At 47.2% G+C, this 24,666-nt stretch overlaps 1 protein-coding gene across 9 annotated transcripts in view; it reads right to left on the minus strand.

The window, feature by feature from the left end:
* LOC101948589 (mitogen-activated protein kinase kinase kinase 3-like) overlaps window positions 1-24,010 on the minus strand; it is a 123,969-nt gene extending 99,959 nt beyond the window's left edge. For 6 of the 9 annotated variants that reach the window (XM_065582689.1, XM_065582685.1, XM_042859659.2 and 3 more), the window contains exon 1: window positions 23,632-24,008. The gene's annotated coding sequence lies outside the window, so the exon portion shown is untranslated. Of the gene's footprint in view, window positions 1-23,631 lie in introns of all 9 variants that reach the window. The other 3 variants (XM_065582687.1, XM_042859644.2, XM_042859640.2) reach the window with 2 other exon arrangements.
* Between the last annotated feature and the right edge of the window lie 656 nt (window positions 24,011-24,666).

The raw sequence follows: 24,666 nt of genomic DNA on the forward strand, positions 1-24,666 counted from the left end.
AAAGCCTAATGCCGATGAAAAATGCTGCTCTGGTTTGTTTGTTTTTGCTTTCACATAGGGCCAGATTGTGCCTTCAGATGAGTATTTGTGTAGATGGCATAGAAGGGGCACAGTGCAGATGTGAGCTACACCAGTGGAAATTGAGAGCATCCCCACTGATTTTAATGGAGGCACTTCCGGCTAAGGCTGACTGAAAAAAAAGATATTGTCTGGGGAGCCAGGGGGAGGAGGAGGAGGAGGAATTGTCCTCTCCCTCTCCCCATTATAAAAACAAAAAACAAAAAAACACTTCTCAGAATTTTTTTTAAAAATCAAAACAAGATTTATTCATTTCAATTTGAAATTTTTTTGGAGGGGGAGGGGTGTCTTTTTCAGGAATTGTTTTTCCTTCCCTTTCTAGCCCTTATTCTCCACAGGAAAAGGGGAAGTAGGCACTTAAAAAAAAAATACACACAACAACCAACACACTAAAATTCCCATTCTGAATTTAAATTTTTCATGATGGAAAAAAGTGTCCCCACAAAGTTTTTTGTATCCTTCCAAAAGATATTTTTGATCCGACACTGACGAAGACATTTCAGTGAGAGCAACTCCCAACTTTCATTTCTCACCGGGGCCAGAAATGGTCCCAGAGAGAGTGTTCGGGCCTGCATCTCTACTTTAGAGCACCAGTTCTATGCTGTTGTAATTCCATTGCCTCCAAAAACAGCACCAAATTGATGTAACAGAATGCAGAATCAGGCCTGTGATCTGAGCTTGTCAAAGGGATTTTGATGCCCAACTCCTAATGAAATGAATGGGAAGTAGGAGTCCAAATCCCCTACCAGCTTTGATCATCTCAGCCTGGTCTCTGAGAACGCTACGATCCATGCAATATGGGGCTTTATGAGCCTCATTTAATACCCGCTGAAATCCGTGGAAAGACTCCCATAGATCTGAATGGGATCAGGCTCCATGAACACCCCGAACACGGGTGTAACATGGCTGTGGGGGATGAACTCTGCTATGAGTGTGGAAAGCTGCAGTTTGCACTTGCTGAAATTCCAAAGTGGTCTTATTATTTCTTCAGTAGCGCCTAGAAGTCCCACAGTCACGGATCGGGGCCCCCATTGTACTAGATGATGTACAAATACTATCTCTGCCCTGAAGAGCTTATAACTTAGGTCAGTGGGTCTCAGCCGTTTCCATAAGTGACTATGTTACAACAGAAGAGTTTTGAGTCCAAAAAGTTCAAGACCTGCCTCCCCCCCCCCCCCCCCATCTCGCCATAAGGAAAAGAGGGGTGATGGTGACTCCCTGAAACCTGTTTGTGTGCTGGGGGTGAAGAGTTGGGGTGTCAATCCTCATTAAAGACAAGAGGCACTTGGCAATTGAAGAAACAATATGGCCTCAGCAGTAGTTGCTCTCAGTTAACATCAGATACCGAAAGTTGTTTGCTACCTCACAAGATCAGCGTGTTTGTTAACTGACCCACTTTCTCTTCCCTTCTTCCGTATCTTGCTGACAGCACGCTGAGGAAAAGCTCAAATATTGCAAGCAATTTCTCAGGCCAGCCATCATCTTTTTTTAACACAGTCATCCTTCATCAACACCCTCCTCCCCCTAGATCAATAGTCCCTCTTGGTGGCATCTCATTTTGTATCTTACAACAGCAACCTTTTTAAGTGAGCTACAGTTCCAATTCCCTAGTCTGTTCAGATTGGGCTGATCACCACGTACCTTTCTAATTGACTGGGGAGGTCAAACAGGTCAGCCTGTTCGCAACTGCGTCTTGTCCAGCACACTTTAAAAAAGACACCGCCATGAGTCAGATGGGTAAGGTTTTTTTTTTTTTTAATTCTTTCTTGCAAAACAAGGAAAAACACTTCATGACAGAGATGCTGATCAATAGATCATTACCAAAAGACAGGCATGATTCTTCTCGTGTTTGCAATATCAACTGTAGCGGAGTTAATCCAGATTTACATTAAAGTAAATGAGAGAAAAATCATTTGTTAAATGCTGAAGGTAAAAATGTGGTGTATTTTGCTCGTAGGACTCTGTTCTTGCATGCTGCATCTTTAAATCTCTAAGTATTAGGGTTGCCAACGCTCTAACTGCACAAAACCAAACACCCTTGTCCCGGTCCCTGCCCCACCCCTTCCCTGAGGCCCCACCCCCTGGTCACTCCATCCCCCCTCCCTCTGTCGCTCGCTCTCCTCCACCCTCACTCAGTCGCTCATGGGAGGGGGTACGGGCTCTGGGCTGGGGGTGTGGGCTCTGGGGTGGGGCCAGGAATGAAGGATTTAGGGTGCAGAAGGGGGCTCCAGGCTGGAGTTCAAGGGGTTCGTGTGGGAGGGGGTTCCCGAGCTGGGGCAGGGGGTTCAGGATGCAGGCACCTGGCAGCGCTCACCTCGGGAAGCTCCCCGGAAGTGGCGACATGTCCCTCGGCTTCTAGGCGGAGGTGTGGCCATGCGGTTCTGCACACTGTCTCCACCCGCAGGCACCGTTCCCACACCTCCCATTGGCCGCAGCTCCCATTGGCTGGAAACCATGGAGTCAGGGCTCGGGGTGGAGGCAGCGCACAGAGCCCTGCGTGGCCGCCCCTGCGCCTAGGAGCCAAGGGACATGTTGCCGTTTCCGGTGAGCCCAAGGGAGCTGGGTAGGGAGCCTGCCAGCCCCCCGCCAACCAGACTTTTAACGGCCCAGTCAGCAGTGCTGACCAGAGCTACCAGATGGTAGCTTTTCGACCGGATGTTAAACCGGACACCTGGCAACGCTATTAAGTATTCTGCTGTCTGCTGAGATGGACAACTACGTTGCGTGCTCATCCCATCACAGATTACTATAGAAGACACACAGATTCTGCTCTTTCATCAAGACTATTTTTTGTTCTCCTCTTGACCTAAAACTAACACCATTCAGTCTCAAAGTATCAGTTTGCTTTTGGTATATGAAGAAACATACCAAAAATATGCCATACATGATTAACCAACAAGCCTGGGTAGAACTGTGGAACACGCTAGCACGACCCAATAGACACGTACAGTACATTAACACAGCGTGGACTACAAGCTACGAAGAGAAAAGAACATGCTTTGACCCAGTACTGTACATACCCCAATGGTCTATCAGAATGGAAGGTTACAGGCCAAGGAGGCAACACATGTCACGGAAGTGGCCATACCAAGCACCCAACCATTCTAGACACTATTGGGAACTATCAGGGTCCATGGCAACTTTACCTACTGAGAGGTTTTGAAACTCTAGAGAGGGCAGGAAACCTAGTCTAGCAATCATCACACTGTCCATTGCCATCCATCCCAAGATGCTTTGCTTTACAAATATGAATGAAAGAAGCCTCCTAACATCCCTATGGAGATTGTGCTCTCCATTTTACAGATGGGTAAACAAGGAGAGGCCCAGAAGCGAGTAGGCATTTGGGTTGCACCCATTTTTGAGTGCCCGACTGGAGAATCCCTAGGGACTGCTTGTCAGAGGCACTCAGCCCCACAGCTCCCACTAACTTCAGCAAGAGTTGTAAGCGCTCAGCATTTTGACCAAGGGAGTCTCAAGCAGAGCATGCGAAAAATTCAGGCACCCAAAATCGGGAGCTGCTTTTGAAAACGACGGCCTGTGACTCACGCGAGGCCATCTAGGCAATCCGTGGCAATGCCAGGAACAGAACACAGATAATACATAGCACATTTCATCCAGATAGCTCTGTGTTCTGATAAGAGGGCGCAAGGATTGTTAGCCCCACTTTAATGATGGGGGACACTGATGCCCAGCGGGATTAAGGGACTTGCCCGAAGTCAGACAGGGAATCCATAGCACAGCCACGAATGAAAACTGAGCCTAGTCTTCACTTACCGGCTGGTCCGGCGGCACGCCATCGATGTTCTGGTTAAGACGCGATAAATCGATCCCGGAAGTGCTCACAGTCGGCGCCGGTACTCCAGCTCGCCGAGAGGAGTACGCGGCGTCGACGGGGGGAGACTTCTGGCCGCGTCTGGACCGCGGTAAGTTCGGACTAAGGTACTTATTAACGTAGCTGAATTTGCGTACCTTAGTCCGAAGTCCGGACTAAATGGGGACCAGGCCTACTGACCACACTTCTCTGGGGTAACAGATCTACTGAGGTAGTATCTAAGCACCACATCAGCCTCAATGAATTTATTCTCACAAAAGCCCTGTGATGGAAGGAGTATTATTATCTCCATTCTACGGCCAGGCAATTTAGGAACAGGGTAGATTAAAAACGGTTTGCCCGAGGACAGTGCACTCGAGGTGCGGAACAGAACCTAGCTCTCATGTAAAGGAAGGATGGTCCTGTGGTTAGCAGACTCAGGAGACCTAGGTTCAACTCCCCGTACTGCCACAGACTTCCCGTGTGATTTAGGTAAGACACTTGACCACTCTGTGCCTCAGGTCCTCACCTATATAATGGTGATAACAGCACTGCCCTGCCTCATAAGGGTGCGGTGAGGATCAATATATTAAAGAGTGGGAGGTGCTCAGATACTACAGTCATGGGAGCCATTTATATCCCACAGCTAAATATCCCAAACCACGGCCTTAACTACAAATCCAGTCATCCTCTAGCGATCACCCGGCTCCCAGTCCTGTGCTTTAACCACTCAGAATGTTCCCTCTCCCTATTTGCTGGCTAAGTACTTGGGGACAATATGATTCGGGGAGGAAGGAGAGCCATTTCCTTCAGCAGACAAAGAGGACCCAAGGAGATCACTTCTGCTCCCTTCCAGGGACTGGCGTCTTGCACTGAGACACCAAGGATATATGGTGGGGAAACTACACTCCGAGGGCTTGATTTAAAGCTCTGGCAGCAAACAAAGGGTATTAAATAATCAAGACACTCCGGAAAGTGTCTCACTAACCCCAGGGATGAATGGCACCAAGATTTCCATTTTCTTCCGCAACACCAGCGACAGCTCCAGTGCCAGGAGAGAATGCCCTTGCTTTCTGGCAGGCTGCCCACACAAACACAGGAAGCCGTGCAATGTGCTGGCTACATGCTGAATGCTTCTCTGGGACGCTAATGTCGACATGGCTGAACTGAGCTCAGAAATCGGGTGGGCAGGGAGGGAGGGAAACCCATCATAAACACTTCATAGACCTTTTCCAAGGACAAAAGACATGGAGTTATGTGTTTGCATATGCCCTAGAAGTGCCATCATTCAGAGATACTACACATGATCTTAGCATGTTGTCAAGCTGCTTAGAGAGTCAGACATGTTCAGAGACCTCAGTAAGACCTTGATCCAAAGCCCATGGTAATCGATGGAAAGAGTCCTTGATTTTAAGAGGAGTTGAATAGCACCAACAAGTCCTATTAGTGAAGTCAATGGGAGCAGCAGGTACTTCACACCTCTGAAAAACTAGGTCACTTATTAGAGAGACGTGAGAATTGGTCAGTTACTCTTTGTACTGTGCTTTGACGATGTACAGTTCTAAGCATTATTCAATATTATTTTCAAGGTTCCAGGAAGTTATATAACAGACATGGACAAGATTAAACTGTGCCTCGAAGTTCATGCAATGCGGAACCAACTGAAGGGCCCATTTTGCATCACCGGTGTGGGCACACACGGTCAGTGGTTGAACAATCAGATACAACTATAGCTTGCTTATGGCACTGATTAAACTTGAGCTTAAAAGCCTTGCCTGCAATATAGATAGTAATCTCACTTACTCTGGTGTAAATTAGGTGTTTCTCCAATGAAACTAATGGAGCTACACTAGCGCAAAACCCAGTGGACAATCCTGATGCAGGAATGCACATAAGCAAGTGCTTAAGTTTAGGCATGCACATAAGTCCTAGTGTGGGAGTTCGGCATACGCCCAAGTTCTTTCCTGAATCAGCCCCTTTTTGTAAAATGTTAGTGAGTTCAGTCCCGTATGGCGCTGAGCACACTCAAGCATCACTGATGTCCGGGGGAAGGGAGGGTTTTCGGCACCTCGCTGGAGCCAGCTCAGACTGTGGAATTACAATTTTTTTTTTTTTGGTAAAGTCAGAAAGGAGGAGAAATTAAAACAAGAGGCCCTACAGCGGTTCAGCATTGTAAGCAAAGGAATCAATGAAGTAGTGTTGATAGTTTTGAAGCTGACAGTTCAAATTCCAGCACTGAGCCATTCGTCATACCAACAGCTTTTCCACTAGCACCTTTCCACCATGTCCTTCGAGAGCCTTCATATACCATCATCATAGATCACAGCAAATGGAATCTGGCCAGCCACGCACATGGCTAGTTGGCTTTAGCTGACCCTTCACTACTGAAAGGCCTTCTATTTTTTAAAGCCACCTACTTCATCAAAATTAGTTTATTCCTAGAATGTTAAAGAAGCCACATGCTAAAGCGTGTACAACCTTCATTCCCGCTGAAGTCAGTGGGAGTTCTGAGCGTGCAAGGAATGCAGGATCGGGAATGGTACAATAGGGAGATACATTGCTGGAAAGAGGAGTAGGATTGCCGAGCAGAACTGGACTTAGTGAGAGAGACATGGTCCTCTCTAATCGGCAAGCAGGGAGACCCCATGTGTACTTCTCAGCCTGCATGACACACATAAATGGATTAAACTGAATGAATAAGACAAAGTATCTGTGGTCTTCACTATTGTTACTTTGCTGCAAGCCACGGCCACTCACAACTTCACAGCGGCAGCAGCAACAGAACAGCATCAAAAAGCATAGGCTCTTAATCCCTTAAGAATCTGCTTTAGTTGCTAGCCACAGATCACCTACAGCACACAGTTGAGTATTTCTGAGTCGCTCCAGCAATGGATACACAGACACCAAGCCTACTCAATTCAGTACAATGCGACTGGCCATTGCTTGGTGTATTTTTTTTATGCTTAAAAGGCCCTGATCCTTTAAACTTTGCTCATATAAGTAGCCACCCTAGTAAAAACTACTCATTTGAGTAAGGTTTGCAGGAGTTGGGATGTTCTGTTTTAATTATTATGTACTTTCCAGTAGGTTTTTTAAGGCTCTAAAAACGGAGAACGTTGCCTCAAACCAAATTACCTGCGAGTGCCATTAACATGGGAAATTGTATTTATTTCCTGGCTGTTTTTAAGTTCCACCGCCTTGATTCTCCATTTCCCCTGCCCTTTGAGTAGGTCATTCACATCTAGGTACAGTGGGTGTAAAACATTATCCTTCTGATTAGGAAAGTGGGCTGCACCTACTTGGTCCAGGTGTAAATAACTATGCAAGATGCTGGGCAGCAGAGAATCAGGCATATTGGTTTCAATGTAGGTGCAACTGAATGAAACCCAATGGGCTGGATTAGAGCAGCTCTGTGTTGCACTACCAGTGCAAAGCACTGGCTTACCTGGCCATCGCAGGATTTGACTAGAGCTCTGCACTTGACTGTTTTTTTAATCCCACTCCCACCTGCTCCCGCATTATTTCTTGCGCTTTTATCTCGCTCCCACCTGCAAAAGCCTTAGATCCCACAAGAGACACAGATTCCCCCATGCTACTAAACAAAACAAAACCAAACCATTGGCATATTATTTAAAAAAAAAATGGAATTTTTACTACTAAAAGAATAAAACAAACCTTGCTTCAACCATGTAAAAAAATACTTTGACTTCTGTTATAAGACATCAAATCTCTTTCTATCCTCACTCAAGTTTAAGTATTAAAACCTTTGTTTAAAAAAAGGAGAAAACTTGATCTTGGGTTGCCAGGATGGTCCACTGGGGCCAGAGGCTGCTGGCATGAAGCACTCCGATATATGCCCTTTACAACCTAGTAAGAGCCAGAACAGAATAAAAGGGATTTGGGCACCGGGGCTGTACTACACTGAATTGGGTGAGCACACAGGTGGCTTGAAGCCACTTTTGCAACCCTATCCACCTCTTTCTCCTCATGGTTAGTCACATGGGTGATGCAAGAGGGCTGCAGCGCACCATGCAACTGTAACTCTGACTTCATCGGGGTTACTCTATATTTACACCAGTGTATGTGACATCAGACTCCACAGCTTTCAAGAAGCAAGCCAGCTTGGGTGCTCAGAGCACAAATAAAGCACTTAAAGTGCTTCTAACTGGTGAAAATATTCCCAGGATTGGAAGAACACAAGAACAGTTGGATTGTAAATTCCTTGGGGCAGGGACCCTCTTTCTGTACTCTGTTTGTGCTGCACCTAGCACAATGGGGTCTTGATCGTGGCTAGGGCTGGTAGGTCCTACTGCAATACAAATGAACAACAGCCAAACAAGATTTTGCTTCTTTCCTTCACTAGGTTATTGCGTGGCTTAATTCAAAAAGATTTGTAAATCACAGAGATCCTGGTATTTTTCAAAATTATATATTTATTTGGGGGCAGCCATGAAAAACCTCAGCTTAAAAAGCAATTTGGGGGATTTAAAAAGACAGCTTTATGTTCTTAAGTGTTCTTTTTGAGCAGTGTATTTTAAGGCAACATCTTCAGGCCCAGATCCAGCTGAATATAGTACCAGTGTCTTCAATGAATTACACCAATTCACACCAGCTAAGAATCTGGCCCTGCCAGTTTTTAAAGTATAAAAGTTTTGCTTTCCATTCACTGCCTAGGCTGAGATAAGTCAGCTGTTCCCGTCTTGCAGGATATGCACATAAGCATGAAAAGGAAGCCTCATTCTTTACTGGCAAATGTTCTCGGATTTCGAAATTATCTCATCTTTAGGATCACAAGGAAGTAAATATAAACCTGTTCAGTAACATTGTTCACTGTTAACTCCTTGCCTGCTGGTTGGCCAGTCACTGTGCTGCGTTGCTGCTGTTCCACAAGGAATCTCCTGTACTCAGTGGAGAACCAGACACATTGGGCATGTTTCTACCAGTCATACCTGGGATGTTTAGTCACAGACAAAGGGCTAGTAGAATACATGCACAGAAGAAGATTTCCATCAACGCCAATTAAGTGTTTGATGCCAGCTAGTGTTGCTACACACATGGATCTTTACAAGCCCTATCTCAAGCATGGTTTAAATGCTGCCACCGCTTTTCAGTCTCCAGCAAGAGACAGGAGCGCTAAAGCCAATGTTCTGGATACATCCCAACTGCCCTCTACCTACCTAGAACTGCACCTTCATAATCCTAGATAATCATAGAATTATAGGACTGGAAGGGACCTTGAGAGGTCATCTAATCCACCCCCCAGCACGACTAAATATTACCTAGACCATCCCTGGCAGGCTTCTGTCTAAACCGCTCTTTAAAATCTCCAGTGATGGAGATTCCACAACCTCCCTAGGTAATTTATTCCAGTGCTTAACCACCCTGACAGTTAGCAAGTTTTTTCCTAATGTCCAACCTAAACCTCCCTTGCTGCAATTTAAGCTCATTGCTTCTTGTCCTATCCTCTGAGGTTAAGGAGAATAAGGTTTCTCCCTCCTCGTAACAACCTTTTATGTACTTGAAAACGTATGTCCCTGCTCAGTCTTCTCTTCTCCAGACTAAACAAACCCAGTTTTTTCAATCTTCCCTCATATATCATGTTTTCTAGACTTTTAATCATTTTTGTTGCTTTTTTCTGGACTTTCTCCAATTTGTCCACATCTTTCCTGAAATGTGGCGCCCAGAATTGGACACAGTACTCCAGTTGAGACCTAATCAGCACATAGTAGAATGGAAGAAGTACTTCTCATGTCTTGCTTACAACCATAGGCGCTGACTTTCTAATGTGCTGGGAGTGCGCCCCCACCCCGTCTCCACTTCAGCCCCTGCCCCCACCCCTTCCCCCAAACCCCCACCTCCGCCCTACCTCTTTCCATCCCCGCTTCCCGCCCTCTCCCCTTCCCCCACAGTGCCTCCTGCACACCGCGGAACAGCTGATCTGCAGCCAGTGGGAGGCACTGGGAGAGAGGGAGAGACGCTGATCGGTGGGGCTGCCGGCGGGCAGGAGGCACTGGGGGTGGCGGCACTAATAGGGGGGCTGCTGGTGGGTGCTTAGCACCCACCATTTTTTTCCATGGGTGCTCCAGCCCTGGAGCACCCACGGAGTTGGCGCCTATGCTTTCAACACTCCTGCTAATACATCCAAGAATTAGGCTTGCCTTTCCCTCCCCCCCCCCCCCGGTGGTGTTAAACTCGGCTCATATTTAGTTTATATTCCACTATGACCCCCCAATACCTTTCTGCAGCACTCCTTCCTAGACAGCCATTTCCCATTTTGTCTTAACTGATTGTTCCTTCCTAAATGGAGTACTTTGCATTTGTCGTTATTTAATTTCACCCTGTTTTCTTCAGACCATTTCTCCATATCACTTTGAGTTTTAATCCTATCCTCCAAAGCACTTGTAACCCCTCCCGGCTTGGTATCATCTGCAAACTTTATCAGTGTACTCTCTATGCCATTATCTAAATCATTGATGAAGATATTGAACAGAACCAGACCCAGAACTGATCCCTGCTCAATATGCCCTTCCAGCAGGCTGTGAACCACTGATAACTATTCTTTGGGAAACAGTTTTCCAACCACTTATGCACCCACCTTACAGTAGCTCCATCTAGGTTGTATTTCCCCAGTTTGTTTATGAGAAGGTCATGTGAACCAGTATCAAAAGCCTTATTAAAGACAAGATATACCACATCTACCGGTCCCCCCCACCCCCCGACACCCATAAAGCTGGGTACCCTGTCAAAGAAAGCTATTAGGTTGGTTTGACATGATTTGTTTTTGAGAAATCCATGCTGACTGTTACTTACGTTATTATCTTCTAGATGTTTACAAACTGATTGTTTAATTATTTGCTCCATTATCTTTCCAGGTACCGAAGTTAAGATGACTGGTCTGTAATACCCCGTGTTGTCCTTATTTCCCTTTTTATACATGGGCACTATATTTGTGCTTTTCCAGCCCTCTGGTATCTCTCCCATCTTCCACAACTTTTCAAAGATAATCACTAATGGCTCAGATATCTCCTCAGTCAGCTCCTTGAGTATTCCAGGATGTATTTCATCAGGTCCTGGCGACCAAAACATCTAACTTGTTTAAGTAATTTTTAACTTGTTCTTTCCCTATTTTAGCCTCTCTTCCAGTTCTAAGATGCGTTGTTAGGCTCTGTTAACCAGCTGATCTTCCACTCCAGAGGTAGCTGCATTCCGCTGAAGAGAATCCTGTTTGTAGGGTTCATAAAGAATTTTTGGACTCTTCACGATCCAGAATATCATGTGACTATTATAGCCCTGATTCTCCTCTCCCACTAGTCTTACTCCAGTTTAATTTGCTTGACTGCAGTGGTGTCGCTTTTGGTTTACACTAAAGAGAATCAGGCCTTATATACCCACAGAGAAGGAACTGAGAAACGTACTAACCCAACACTGCAGAAAAGAAACTTAAACCTTTTGCTAATCTCCCATACACTGTGTTGATGCAGCTTCTTCTTACAATCTGCTAAAACCAGCCATCTCATATTTCAGCAAACATTTTATTACAATCCATGCTGTTGTGATTCTATTTGCTGTTTCCGCATGATCTATGATCGGTAGATTTGCTAAATAAATAAATAAAATTGCTTCTCTACTTTTCTTCAATTAATTGCCTAGATCAACAACGGTTTGGAACACATGGGATCCAGTTCCATCATGTTATCTAGTACCCCTCACCCCCAGTAAGACACAGCGTGAATAAATAAGACACACTGGTCTAACACTAGGAATTTACATTGGTAGAGCTATCGCCCTCTGGGGTGCGGATTTTTCACCTAACCCCCTGCGTAGTCAGCACGAGGTGGATGGCAGAGATCTTCTCTCAACCTAACTACCACCTTTTGGGGAGGTGGATTACCTATGCCAACGGGAGAATTTTTCCCCGTCGGCATAGGTAGTGTCTACACTGAAGCACTACATGGGCACTGCTGTAGTATTTTAAGTGTAGACAAGCCCTAAGAAAATGAAAGGGATATGAAATCTACAAGCCTTTCCATAAAGTTAGTGATGCACAAAACCTTCTGTGTTTCACTCTAGCCGAGTCCAAGATTTCACACCACTCATGCAAAGAAACAAGTTTGGAAATCCCTTCCTGCAGCCCCATCCTTCCTACAAGCCGTCCCTCCTCCCCGCCAAAGATCGCTAAGGAAACCAGATGCCAAGTCCCAGCCAAAATAATGAGCTCACCCATTCTTTGGAGAGCCTACAGGGCATTTCATGAGTCACAGGAAGCAACATCTCCTTGCTTTGGTAATGCCAGGTAAGCAACTGACCTTTCTCACACACAGACGGATTCTCTACATTTTATTTTTAAAAAAGCAGATGGGGCCATCTGTTTAGAAACAAAAACCGAATTTCAGCCCAAATACCCTGGAATCCCAGATCCATTCCTGCCCCATCAGTTTTGGATCCAGGACAGATCCCAAACAGGGAGCAGTGTCATTTCCTGGTGCTGATTCAAGCCTCTCCCAAATCACCAGACCTGAACACTAGCCTTCATTTGCCCTCAAAGCTGAGCACAAAACCCAAGTCCAAACCCAGTCCAGATCCAAACATCACCCTCCGCAACAGCCGAGGGGGGAGGCAGGGAAGCAACAGAGGGGAGGTTAAGGATGGGGCGGAGGAGAAGGAAAGAGAGACAATGCCGTATCCTATTCCACAAGCCGGAGTATGACTCCACATTACCAGACACGTACTAGCCTGAGCCTGATTCAAAAGCAGAGACCAGAGGCATCAGCCTTGTACGAATCTCAGCACCTTCCCATCAGCTGCCGGTGGCGAAACAGGCCTCTCAACAGGGCAGTACCTATGAACCTCACCGGTGGCCCCCCCATTCACACTATTTTTATTCAGTCCCTGGCTAGCAGATTTATTCTTCTGACTAGCAAGGATCGAGTACATTTTTCAAGCCCCGCAATGTTGCGGCAAATGGACATAAGCTTCCCACAGCGTGGGCTTGGAAAGAACTAGATTTCATCTACTGATGCTTCTCAGACTCGAACTAGAGATAAACAGTAGAGATACGCAGACAGTTTGCCTGCACCCCTCAAGTGTCAGTCTGTCTTTGCATGAAGTCTTCCCTCTCCCCATCTCTGAATGAGAGAGACTGCAGAAGAGGACTCCTTCATAGCCTGCCAACGACACACCTAATCTGGCCAAAAAGGGGTGGTGAGGATGAGGGGATGTTCAGTGACACAATTTAGGCCACTGAGCAAGACCTAGAAGGGTGGGCTTCTGCCAGTCCCCACTGCTGAGCTCTCCGGAAAGTTGGCCACAGACGCTGCCTTTGGAGGCATGTGTGTTGGGCCTGGGCTCCCACAAAAGTGTAGGCAATGCTCCCTACCATCTCTGGTTGGCTAGGAGACTGCATTCCCCCCCGGCAAACAGATTTAAAATCTGAAAAATAAGACACACCTCTGCACACACTTCTCCCCATGGACAGTGGGGGAGAGAACAAACATGGGATGCATGGCTGAAAGGCACTCAAATATACACTGATGAACATGAAGAACAGGAGTACTTGTGGCATCTTAGAGACTAACATTTATTTGAGCATAAGCTTTCGTGGGCTACAGCCTACTTCATCGGAGCATGTAGTGGAAAATACAGTAGGAAGATGATTTTATTTATATATATATATATATATATATATATATATACACACACACATACACACACATACATATATACATACATACATACACACACACACACAAAACATGAAACAATGGGTGTTACGATACACACTATAAAGAGAGTAATCAGTTAAGGTGAGCTTTTATCAGCAGGAGAGAAAAAAAACACCTGTTTGTAGTGGTAATGAAAATGGCCCATTTCCAGCAATTGACAAGGAGATATGAGGAACTATTGGGGGGGGTGGGGGGGGGAAGAATAAGCATGGAGAAATAGTTTTACTTTTTGTAATGGCCCATCCACTCCTAGTCTTTGTTCAAGCCTAATTTAATGGTGTCCAATTTGCAAATTAATTCCAATTCAGCAGTCTCTCGTTGGAGTCTGTTTTTGAAGTTTTTTTGTTGTAATATTGCGACTTTTAGGTCTGTAATCGAGTGGCCAGGGAGATTGAAGTGTTCTCCAACTGGTTTTTGAATGTTATAATTCTTGATGTCTGATTTGTGTCCATTTATTCTTTGGCATAGAGACTGTCCAGTTTGGCCAATGTACATGGCAGATGGGCCTTGCTGGCACACATCACATTGATGTGCAGGTGAACAAGCCTCTGATAGTGTGGCTGATGTGATTAGGTCCTATGATGGTGTCCCCTGAATAGATATGTGGACAGAGTTGGCAACGGACTCTGTTGCAAGGATAGGTTCCTGGGTTAGTGTTTTTGTTGTGTGGTGGCTGGTGAGTATTTGCTTCAGGTTTGGGGTATGTCTGTAAGCGAGGACAGGTCTGTCTCCCAAGATCTGTGAGAGTGAGGGATCGTCCTTCAGGATAGGTTGTAGATCCTTGATGATGCGCTGGAGAGGTTTTAGTTGGGGGCTGAAGGTGATGGCTAGTGGCGTTCTGTTACTTTCTTTGTTGGGCCCGTCCTGTAGTAGGTGACTTCTGGGTACTCGTCTGGCTCTGTCAATCTGTTTTTTTCACTTCAGCAGGTGGGAATTGTAGTTGTAAGAATGCTTGATAGAGATCTTGTAGGTGTTTATCTCTGTCTGAGGGGTTGGAACAAATGCGAATGTATCATAGAGCTTGGCTGTAGACAATGAATCGAGTGGTGTGGTCTGGATGAAAGCTGGAGGCATGTAGGCAAGTATAGTGGTCAGTAGGTTTCCGGTATAGGGTGGTGTTTATGTGACCATCGTTTATTAGTACTGTAGTGTCCAGGAAATGGATCTCTTGTGTGGACTGGTCCAGACTGAGGATGATGGTGGGGTGGAAATTGTTGAAATCATGATGGAATTCCTCAAGGGCTTCTTTTCCATGGGTCCAGATGATGAAGATGTCATCAATGTAGCGCAAGTAGAGTAGGGGCATTAGGGGACGAGAGCTGAGGAAGCGTTGTTCTAAGTCAGCCATAAAAACGTTGGCATACTGTGGGGCCATGCAGGTACCCATAGCAGTGCCACTGACTTGAAGGTATAAATTGTCCCCAAATGTGAAATAGTTATGGGTGAGGACAAAGTTACAAAATTTAGCCACCAGGTTAGCTGTGACATTATCGGGGATACTGCTCCTGACGGCTTGTAGTCCATCTTTGTGTGGAATGTTGGTGTAGAGAGCTTCTACATCCATAATGGCTACGATGGTGTTTTCAGGAAGATCACTGATGGACTGTAGTTTCCTCAGGAAGTCAGTGGTGTCTCGAAGATAGCTAGGAGTGCTGGTAGCGTAGGACCTGAGGAGGGAGTCTACATAGCCAGACAATCCCGCTGTCAGGGTGCCAATGCCTGAGATGATGGGGCGTCCAGGATTTCCAGGTTTATGGATCTTGGGTAGCAAACAGAATACCCCTGCTCGGGGTTCTAGGGGTGTGTCTGTGCAGATTTGCTCTTATGCTTTTTCAGGCAGTTTCTTGAGTAGATGGTGTAGTTTCTTTAGGTAACCCTCAGTGAGATCAGAGGGTAATGGCTTGTGGAATGCGGTGTTGGAGAGCTGGTTGGTGTCTCCCACACACACACAATTCCTATCTCCTTGTCAATTGCTGGAAATGGGCCATTTTCATTACCACTACAAACAGTTCTTTTTCTCTACTGCTGATAAAAGCTCACCTTAACTGATCACTCTCCTTATAAAAAGAACAGGAGTACTTGTGGCACCTTAGAGACTAACAAATTTATTAGAGCATAAGCTTTCGTGGACTACAGCCCACTTCTTCGGATGCATACAGAATGGAACATATATTGAGGAGATATATATACACACATACAGAGAGCATAAACAGGTGGGAGTTGTCTTACCAACTCTGAGAGGCCAATTAATTAAGAGAAAAAAAACTTTTGAAGTGAAGTAACACCCATTGTTTCATGTTCTCTGTATGTATATATATATATATATTCCTACTGTATTTTCCACTACATGCATCCGATGAAGTAGGCTGTAGCCCACGAAAGCTTATGCTCAAATAAATTTGTTAGTCTCTAAGATGCCACAAGTACTCCTGTTCTTTTTGCGGATACAGACTAACTCGCCTGCTACTCTGAAAACTGATGAACATGGTATAGGAACCCGTACAAAATAAAACAGAAAGGGATGGGCACATTCAGCAAGTCCATGGGAACCATGCAAATGCAAAGACAGAATCTGGGTCATGTACAATGTCAACTATTTATCTGTGCATTTATTTATACAATGGGCCTTTCCCCAAGGACTCTGTATCTCATCTATGGCTTGTGCTCAATCTGAGAAGCCTACACAAACCACTCAGAGAGTGATACATTCCCACATTTGGGGGCTTATTGGCACTATCTCCAATTTGGCCAACCCATATCATTCAGCTCACCCCCTGCAGAGAGGCTGTGGGGGGCGGGGGTGAAAAATAAGACTTTGTAGCATGCCCTAAAGGTTATCAGGACAAGTTCCAGAATCAAGAACTCTCCGCTAGCAAGCAACCTCGTTTCTTTTAAACAAGGCTGTTCGCTCAAGCACCTCTGCTGATCACAGGAGGAGAAAGATGGTCTTGGAGGTAACCAAGCCCCAATTCATTGGACTTTAACAGATCAAAAACTAGCCCCCTACAGTGTACTCAGAGGCCAAGTGGGCGTATGGGGGGAATGGAGGGGAGTGGGGTAAGTGGAGAGGTAGCACCTCGGAAAGTCAGGACAGTCACATCTCTGCATTATCTCCCAGGGTTGTTCTAGTCTTAACTTCCATTGTAAGCTGCTTAGGGCAAGGAATCTGTCTGGAGTCAGATCCTCAGTGTAAGTCCTGGTGTAAATCAAAGGAGCTATACTGATTTACACCACCCGAGTAGCTGCCCCATGGTGTGCCAAGTGCCACGCTTACACAGTGCCAGGGTAGTGCAACACAAACAGCAATATCAAAACAACTCACTGTTCAGCGGCTTACATGTACTAGGAGGAGTCTGGTAGGTCTCAACAAATCTCCCAGTGAACTAGTGGCCCCAACAGACCTACCCCAGCTGGGACTAACTAGTACTTACGCGTGCTAGCAAGGGTCCAAGTACAAAGGCTTGGGTGTGGCAGCTCCCTCCAAGGCAGGGTTAAGGATCAGTTTGGGGGACAGCTTGCACAGCGCTACCCATCCCAGACCTATTGGTCTCTGGATACTCCAGAGGCATCCCTCCCTGCAGCCGTCAGGCTAGCATGTTTCGTCAGTGCTGGGTTCATGTGAGGTTTTGTAAGACGACTTGTCAAAGCACTCACCCCTTTCCCAGAGCAGGTAGGTCCAGCATCATAAGATGCCCCTTTCCTAACTGGCAAAATGCCACACCACTAGCTAAAAACCTAGTCCATGGACACCTCCCCTCTTTCCTTATTTTAATGTACAACTTCCATGCCCCAATAGCTATAAAACACTCCAGGCTGCGTGCCCCTGGACAGAATCACTTGGCCTCCAATCCCCTCCTGGGGCTGGGTAGATTTGTCCATCCTTTCTTAGGACCTGATCCTGCACGCACTTATTACTGGGTGTCATGCCTGCTTAGTACCATATGGGCCCAATCCTGGAAAGGGTGGGGCTACTTCTTCGCTAGCCACTGCACACACTACCAGTTGGACTTTGCCCTACGCAGCTCCCCAGGCTCTGAGCCAAACTCCCAGCTCAGCTCCACCCTCCTTCCTCACTGCCACTGCTTCTCCTCCTGGGCCTACCCCTAATCATCTCCCAATCCACAGCATGTAGAAAGGGGAGGCTTTAATTCAACTCTCCTCATTCTAACTACGACAGCCCCAGTGTGGAATCCTCGCTCCGTCTGGACTTCTCCAGGGCGATTTGTCCAAGTAAGAATTGGACGAGAAGGTCATACTGGTTTTTGCCCCAAGTTTTCCCACCGTTGCAGTCTCTGTTTTAGTGGCACCACAGCAGTAACACTACTGTACACTGGGCTCCCGGTACCATGTCGTCCAGCTTTTTTAGAAAACGCCAGCCGCCACCAGCACCATGTGTACATCTGTGATCCTGCCACCACTGCTGCTGGGGAAGGTGAGCCAGTGGGCGTAGCAGTGGCAAGTTTTAAGGCCAGCTGGTGAAGCCCTTCCTTCAACTGCGGGGCAATTCCTCACACCAGTACTCCCGTTGACTTCAATGGGACTCCTTGCACAAGGAGCTGTTTACCCAGCTGGCCCTTAGAGCAGAGGTCAGCAACCTTTCAGAAGTGGTGTGCCAAGTCTTCCTTTATTCACTCTAATTTAAGGTTTCACGTGCCAGTCATACATTTTAACGTTTTTAGGTCTCTTTCTATAAGTCTATAATATAGAACTAAACTATTGTTGTATATAAAGTAAACAAGGTTTTTAAAATGTTTAAGAAGCTGCATTTAAAATTAAATTAAAATGCAGAGCCCCCCCCCGAACTGGTGGCCAGGACCCGGGCAGTGTGAGTGCCACTGAAAATCAACTCACGTGCCGGCTTTGGCACACGTGCCCTAGGTTGCCTACCCCTGCCTTAGAGTAACAAGCTGTGTGTACAGATGAGGACCGTCTGTATTCCCCCAGGAAAGGGACTCACTGAATGACAGGGTTGTGAAACCAGACACAGCTCGGCTAATCTTACAATAAAATGTGACTATTTGCATGCTGCATTCCTAGGGTCCAATCCTACTCCCATTGAAATCAGTGAGCCATAGATGCAGCTAATGAGGAGTGGGGAGCATACATCCCCCACCAACTGCTCACTATCCGGCAAAAGTCTCATATTGCGGTTACAAAGCTCAAGCATTTGCACTCCTGCCAACCTCCCTGCCCCTCCAATCTCTAGTGTGACTGCACTTCTGCAATGAGCAATTTGTCACTGACTCCAACAGAAGCAGGCCTGGGTACCTATTTAAAAGGTCTTAAATGGTTAAAGTCCTTGTATTATTATTATTAAAGATCAGAGTTGGGTCACAGTGATTTGGTGGTTGATCCTTATTAAAATCGCACCATTGTCCAATTGCAATGTTAGACTCCAAGAGACCCATAGGAGCAGGCTGAGGCCTTGGCTACACTTGCGGATTCACAGCGCCGCCGCGGCATGCAGCGCGGCAGGCGCGGATTACACTGGCGCTTTACAGCGCTGCGCTCGGGGGGGGGGTGTTTTTTCACACCCCTGAGCGCAGCAAGTGCAGCGCTGTGAATTGCCAGTGTAGCCAAGGCCTAAGATTAAAAAACAACCACCCTAAACAAACACAGACAACTTCCCTCCCAAACAGAAGAGGACTCTTCTTTCCCCTTCTAGGGAAAGGAATGGAGACTGAACCACACAGGACAATTGTTAGGCACAATGCTTTAGGCATCACTAGAAGGCACACTGATTCCACATTCATGGGCACTGTATCAGACCACAAATAGAACAGATTTTACTCTATAGGACTGAGAATATTTTGCACTCCTATGGGGGCTTTCATTCAAGGATCTCAGAGCGCTTTGCAACTTTAACTAACTGAGCCTCACAGCACCCCCTGTGCTAAGTATCACCATTACCATTTTAAAGAGAGGGAAACTAAGCCACAGAAGTAAGACTTGCCCCAAATCATGCAGGCACTAAATGGCACACAATAGAACAGAACCCAGGCATCCCAACTCCCACTCCTTATACTTCCTCTAGTAAAGGTCAGCCAGTCTGACAATCCCATTGGCTCACCAGCCCTATTTCTTTACAGTATGTAATATTAGGTGCAGGCTCCACATCTGTCAAGTATTGCGGGGGTGGGCGGCAGGAACACAGAGTTTTCCGCCATCTTATTTTTTATGGCAGCACTTAAGTCATGCGGCGAGCTCTGAAAACCGACACTTGTTCAATACAGATGATTGCAACAAAAGAGAAACAAGCTCGGCTGGCAAGCACTGCTGCGCAGCAGGTGTGAAGTCCTATAGCCAACTAACTGCTCTGCCACAACGGGTAACTCGGGCCTTACAGCTGCAAGCCATATTATTCCTTTGATACTTTCTTGAAGGGATTCACAAAGACAGGAGGATTAGTCATTTCATCTTGTGTTGCTTTAAACAAACAAACAAAAAAAAGCAGAGGTTCATGGTAAATCCATACACTGCTAGACTCAGGATTAGTGGCCATATATAGTTTTCTGGGAAGCCTGAATAGTGTTTGAGGTCTCAGAGAGAAATCAAAAATAACCAAGCTGAATTCCATATTTTCCCTCTTCATCCTTATATAAATGATTTTTCCATCTGTGTGGTACACAGCAGACATTCTGTACATTTTTTTGTTCTAAGTTTGTAATTTAATAGGTATCTGGGAGGTAGGGCAAAAAATGATATGAGAAACTGAGATACTTAGACCGAGTATACTTAGACCGAGGCTCGACAACATTACAGCCAAATCCTGGTCCCACTGAAACCCCCCTGGATGGAGGGGGCAAGAGGGTGCTGAAGTCACTGGAAAAGAGTGGCTTTAAAACCCCTCCCCTCTCCGGGTTTGAAGCAGGTTTCAAGCACTGGGCAGGAAAGGGTTAAGAGCCTGGGGTGTGTCATGGGTGGAGGGGCAAGTCAGCTGGAACTCAACGCCCTTAACCCTTTCCTGCCTGGTCCCTGAATCCTGCTAACCGGCATAGGAGGGGTGAGTCTGTCTTTTCTCTGGTGTCCCCAGCGTCAGCATGCAGAGTCCTGGGGAGGGCCAGATAGGTAGAATAACCCTCCATACCTCATTGCCTTGGGGGGGCGGGGGAGGAGGCAAGCTTTGGAGTGTAGATTCAGGAGTTATTTCAAGCCTGTCGAACAGTACAATAATACCAGTCATCAGCAGACAACATGAGCACTTTGGACAGGATGGAGGAGGCAGCACATTCCTTAAACTTTAACCTAACCTAGTGGCTACTAGCAAAATAGCCCCACTCGCCTTGTTGGCAGTCCCTTCAGTCCAGGTTCCAGTCTGTATCCGTATAGGAGGATGCACCTCCTCTCACGGCCTCAAAGAAAAAAAAAACCCCAACCCCTCCTATTAGCATGTTTACACAGTGGGGCTGTGGGTTTCTAATGGGAAACTAAGTCACATGGAAAAAACTAAAGGCACTGAAACCATTTTAGAGACGTAACATATAAAAGAGCCTTTAAATCCACAACTAAACAGACTGGCCCACCCAACCATGCATTCTGGCACCAACAGAGGTTCTTTTAGAAGCGATCAAAGCCCTGTCAATGCAATAGACTGTGCAGATGAATTCCGATTCTGCAAACGTCTCATGGAAGATCTGAAACCAGTATAAAACTCCGGGGTTTGGATAACACAGCGTCGCAGTCCTAAATTCCTCATGAATACAGCTAAACGTCTGCAAAGCTGCAGAGGAGTTCAACTCTTGCAGAACTTAAGAGGATTTCTGCATTCTCAGGCATCAGTTCTACACTTCTCTTTGCCTAAACTAAGCTCCCGCCTAGAGCTGTGGCAACCTGTGCATAGGGGACTGGAAACTCCCCAAGTTACCACCCATTCATACCACCCAAGGATGTTACCCCTTGTCCTCCGTGAAACAGGCAGGTGGTTTCACCCAGAAAAACCCCTTGGATCACCCAAAATCTGCACAGACCCTAGGAACTCTGCTGGAGGCCAGGTCTTGTTCCTCTACACTGCTTCCAGGACCCTGCTTCCTTCTATGACTGCACAACTCCACAATCCTCAACCACATCCTCTGCTCTGCACTTGCAAAAGGGGAAGGGAGCATTTGGCTTTCTGTCCTTACTCAGGCAAAATTCCTCCTGTAGGCAATCTCTGACTCGCAATGAACTAAAGTTAGGTCTCCGTGCAAAAATAACACCAGATAACAATCCTTTGTAAAACAAAGAGGAAGAGGACGTCATCAGAAAACTCAGTGACGGTGGGACAAATTCAGAGGTTTATCTAGCTGTTGAGATATACACCTTATTCTATTTACATGATACACTAATTTAGATTTCCTCAGACTCACGCCTACGTATTGGCATGAACTTCTAGCCCCTTACACGTCATCTCTCAGTCCAGCCCAGTCTGTCTGAAGTTTGGTGCTAGCAAAATAAACTCTCCTGCAACATCAACTTGTATGTCCTAACATGGCACAACGCATGATTCTACAGTGATTCTGTGCTGCAATCCACTCAACTATAACTGGGTGGAGAGGGAAAAACCCATGCCATATTTCCCAGCTCTACTGGCTTGCAATGACTATCGCTCATGCCAAACCCCCCACACTAGGAACAGTTTCTCTTGGGCCAAATAGCTCGGTCGTCCTGCAAATCCCTCCTTCAAACCCACGCCTGCCGCAAATCCTCCCCCACTGACCCTTCTCATTGACTGTACCCCAGAACTGCTTCAGTGATTGAACTGTAGCTGCATTGCACTTGTCAGACTCTGCAAACCCTCTGCATGGGGAATTCCCTCTGATGTCAATGGACTTTACACACACAATGGACTTGAGGAATCAGACCTTTACATTAGCGGATGTTTGGAGCAGGGAGCCCTGCTGTTTGCATGCTTCACAAAGGGACTTGTACACTTATTATGATAAGCCATCAGGGACCAAATGACTGCAAAGTGTAAGAGTGTTACACCTGGGTTGCATTTGGCCCAATAATTGTATACATTCCTCTAACTCTATTCCATATATACCTCAGGGGCAATCCTGCTGTTGCCTACAATAGATTAATTTGGCCTACGGTCCATGAATTATTATTCGTATTTCAGTAGAGCCTAGAAGTCCAAGTTATGGATCAGGACCCCATAGTGCTAGGCGCTGTACAAACACAAAACAAAAATAGGGTCCCTGCATCAAAGAGCTCTGACCAGCCAGGCTTGTATACAGAGAGCTAATGCAATTTCACATGGGCCTTTCTGTGCCTTTATCCACTGCCCCCAGACCTGACCGTTTTAGCAGCGCTTTGCAGATTCCACACAACTTCTCAGCTAAATATATTTTTTAGTCTGTTCGATCTAAGTTATTTAGAGGGAACAATATACAATGATCTCGTTACCAAGACTGGAAAAACTAAAGCACCATCTCATAATCAAAACCTACCCCGCTTTTGGAAGAAAGGAGGGGTGAGAAACTTCTGTGCACTGAGAACCGTGTCCTGCCTCGGTAAGAGGCGTTCACCTGAAATGCTCTGCAGAGCTCCAGAAGTGTAATAACCCTGCCCCTCACCATTATAGAATTGCTGTGGCCTGCTTAGCAGAAAACTCAGATATGGATTTCTCAGTGTTAACATTAAGATCACCGCGGATCGGGCCCAAACAAGCGCCGTGATCGCAGCCAGCCGTACTTCCTAATACATCCCAGGCCTCCCAGCAGCTGCTGCCTTTCCTGGCACTTAATTATTCGTGCAACCAGCTCCCACTCAGGGGACACAGAAATGCAGGAAGCCTGCAATCAAAATATGTGTGTGCGGCGAGGGGGTGGGGGGAGAGAACAACACCACAACTTTGAATAATGACACATGAACGGAAAACCCATGGCTGGGGAGGAAAGGGGAGTTGGCAAGGAGGGGGAATGCAAACAGGTTTCTACCCGGTATCCAGTGGGGGGCTGCAAAAGGCTCGGGGGGGGGGGGGGGGAAGAGACACAGGAGCGGACCTATGCAAGGACCTGAAAGGGTGGGGGGCTGCCTTACCTCGTCTAACGCCTCTCTCACACCTGGCGCTCCATAGGACCCCGTCTGCTGCTGCTGCCACAGCGAGAGGTGGAGACAGCCGGCGGAACGGACCCAAAGCGGCGCCCGGGCTCCGGATCAGATCAGATCAGATCATGCCTCCCCCCGCCCCGGTCCAGCGCGCACTCCACAGACGACCCCAGGTCCCAGCGCGGAGCTCGGCTCCCGACCCAGGGAGCCGGCGTGGGCAGGGCCGCCCTTGCTGTAATCCCCGAGGGCAAGGTGCAGAGGTTGCTGCTGCCGCCGCCGCCGTCTCCCTGCTGCAGAAGCCGCGCGGAAAGTTGCGCCCGCGGGCTCCGCTCGCATGCACGGGACGCGGGGGGTGGGCGAGGAAACTTTGCAGCCAGTTGTGGCCCAGCTGCGGGCGGGGGCGGAAGCGGTGACGCCGGGCTGCCCCGGCCAATGGGGCGGAGGCAGGGAGCCTGGCTGGCTCCGCCTTGGCTCCAGCCACGGGAATTCAGGGCCGGCGGAGGGCTGCTCCCCTTGCAGGCAACGGGAGTTGGGCCGGGGGGGGCGCGACAGCAAAGTGCCGCCCCATGGGTCTTGGGATGGCCAAGCCTGACCCTGGCTCAGGTTTGAACCCAAGCCCCCCTCCCCTCCACACACAAATCAGGCCCACTCGGGTCAGCAAGCACTAGGAGCCTGTGGGGGTTTCAGAGCCCAAGTCGCACTGTGACCCTGGTCCAAGCCAGTGTGGATGCAGCTCAAGCCACTGGCCCGAGTCAGAAGGTCTGTGCAATGCAGGATGGACACGTTAGCATGGCTGGGAGACCCGGGCCGGCTCCAGCAGTTGTGAACCGGGGTTGACAATGCAAGGTGGTTGCTCAACACAGGCTTGGAAACACCATGTCCCCAACCCTGCATCCCTCCCTGGGCTTATACTGCCATGTAGAATGTTTCTAAATGGACAACCTACCCTCATTCTCAATTACTGAGGGACAATCTCCACTCAGTGATATATGTGCTTTCCACAACCAACTCTCTGTTTAACTTTTC

Source organism: Chrysemys picta, chromosome 2, assembly GCF_011386835.1.
Source record: "Chrysemys picta bellii isolate R12L10 chromosome 2, ASM1138683v2, whole genome shotgun sequence".
In the NCBI taxonomy this organism is placed as follows: domain Eukaryota; kingdom Metazoa; phylum Chordata; order Testudines; family Emydidae; genus Chrysemys; species Chrysemys picta.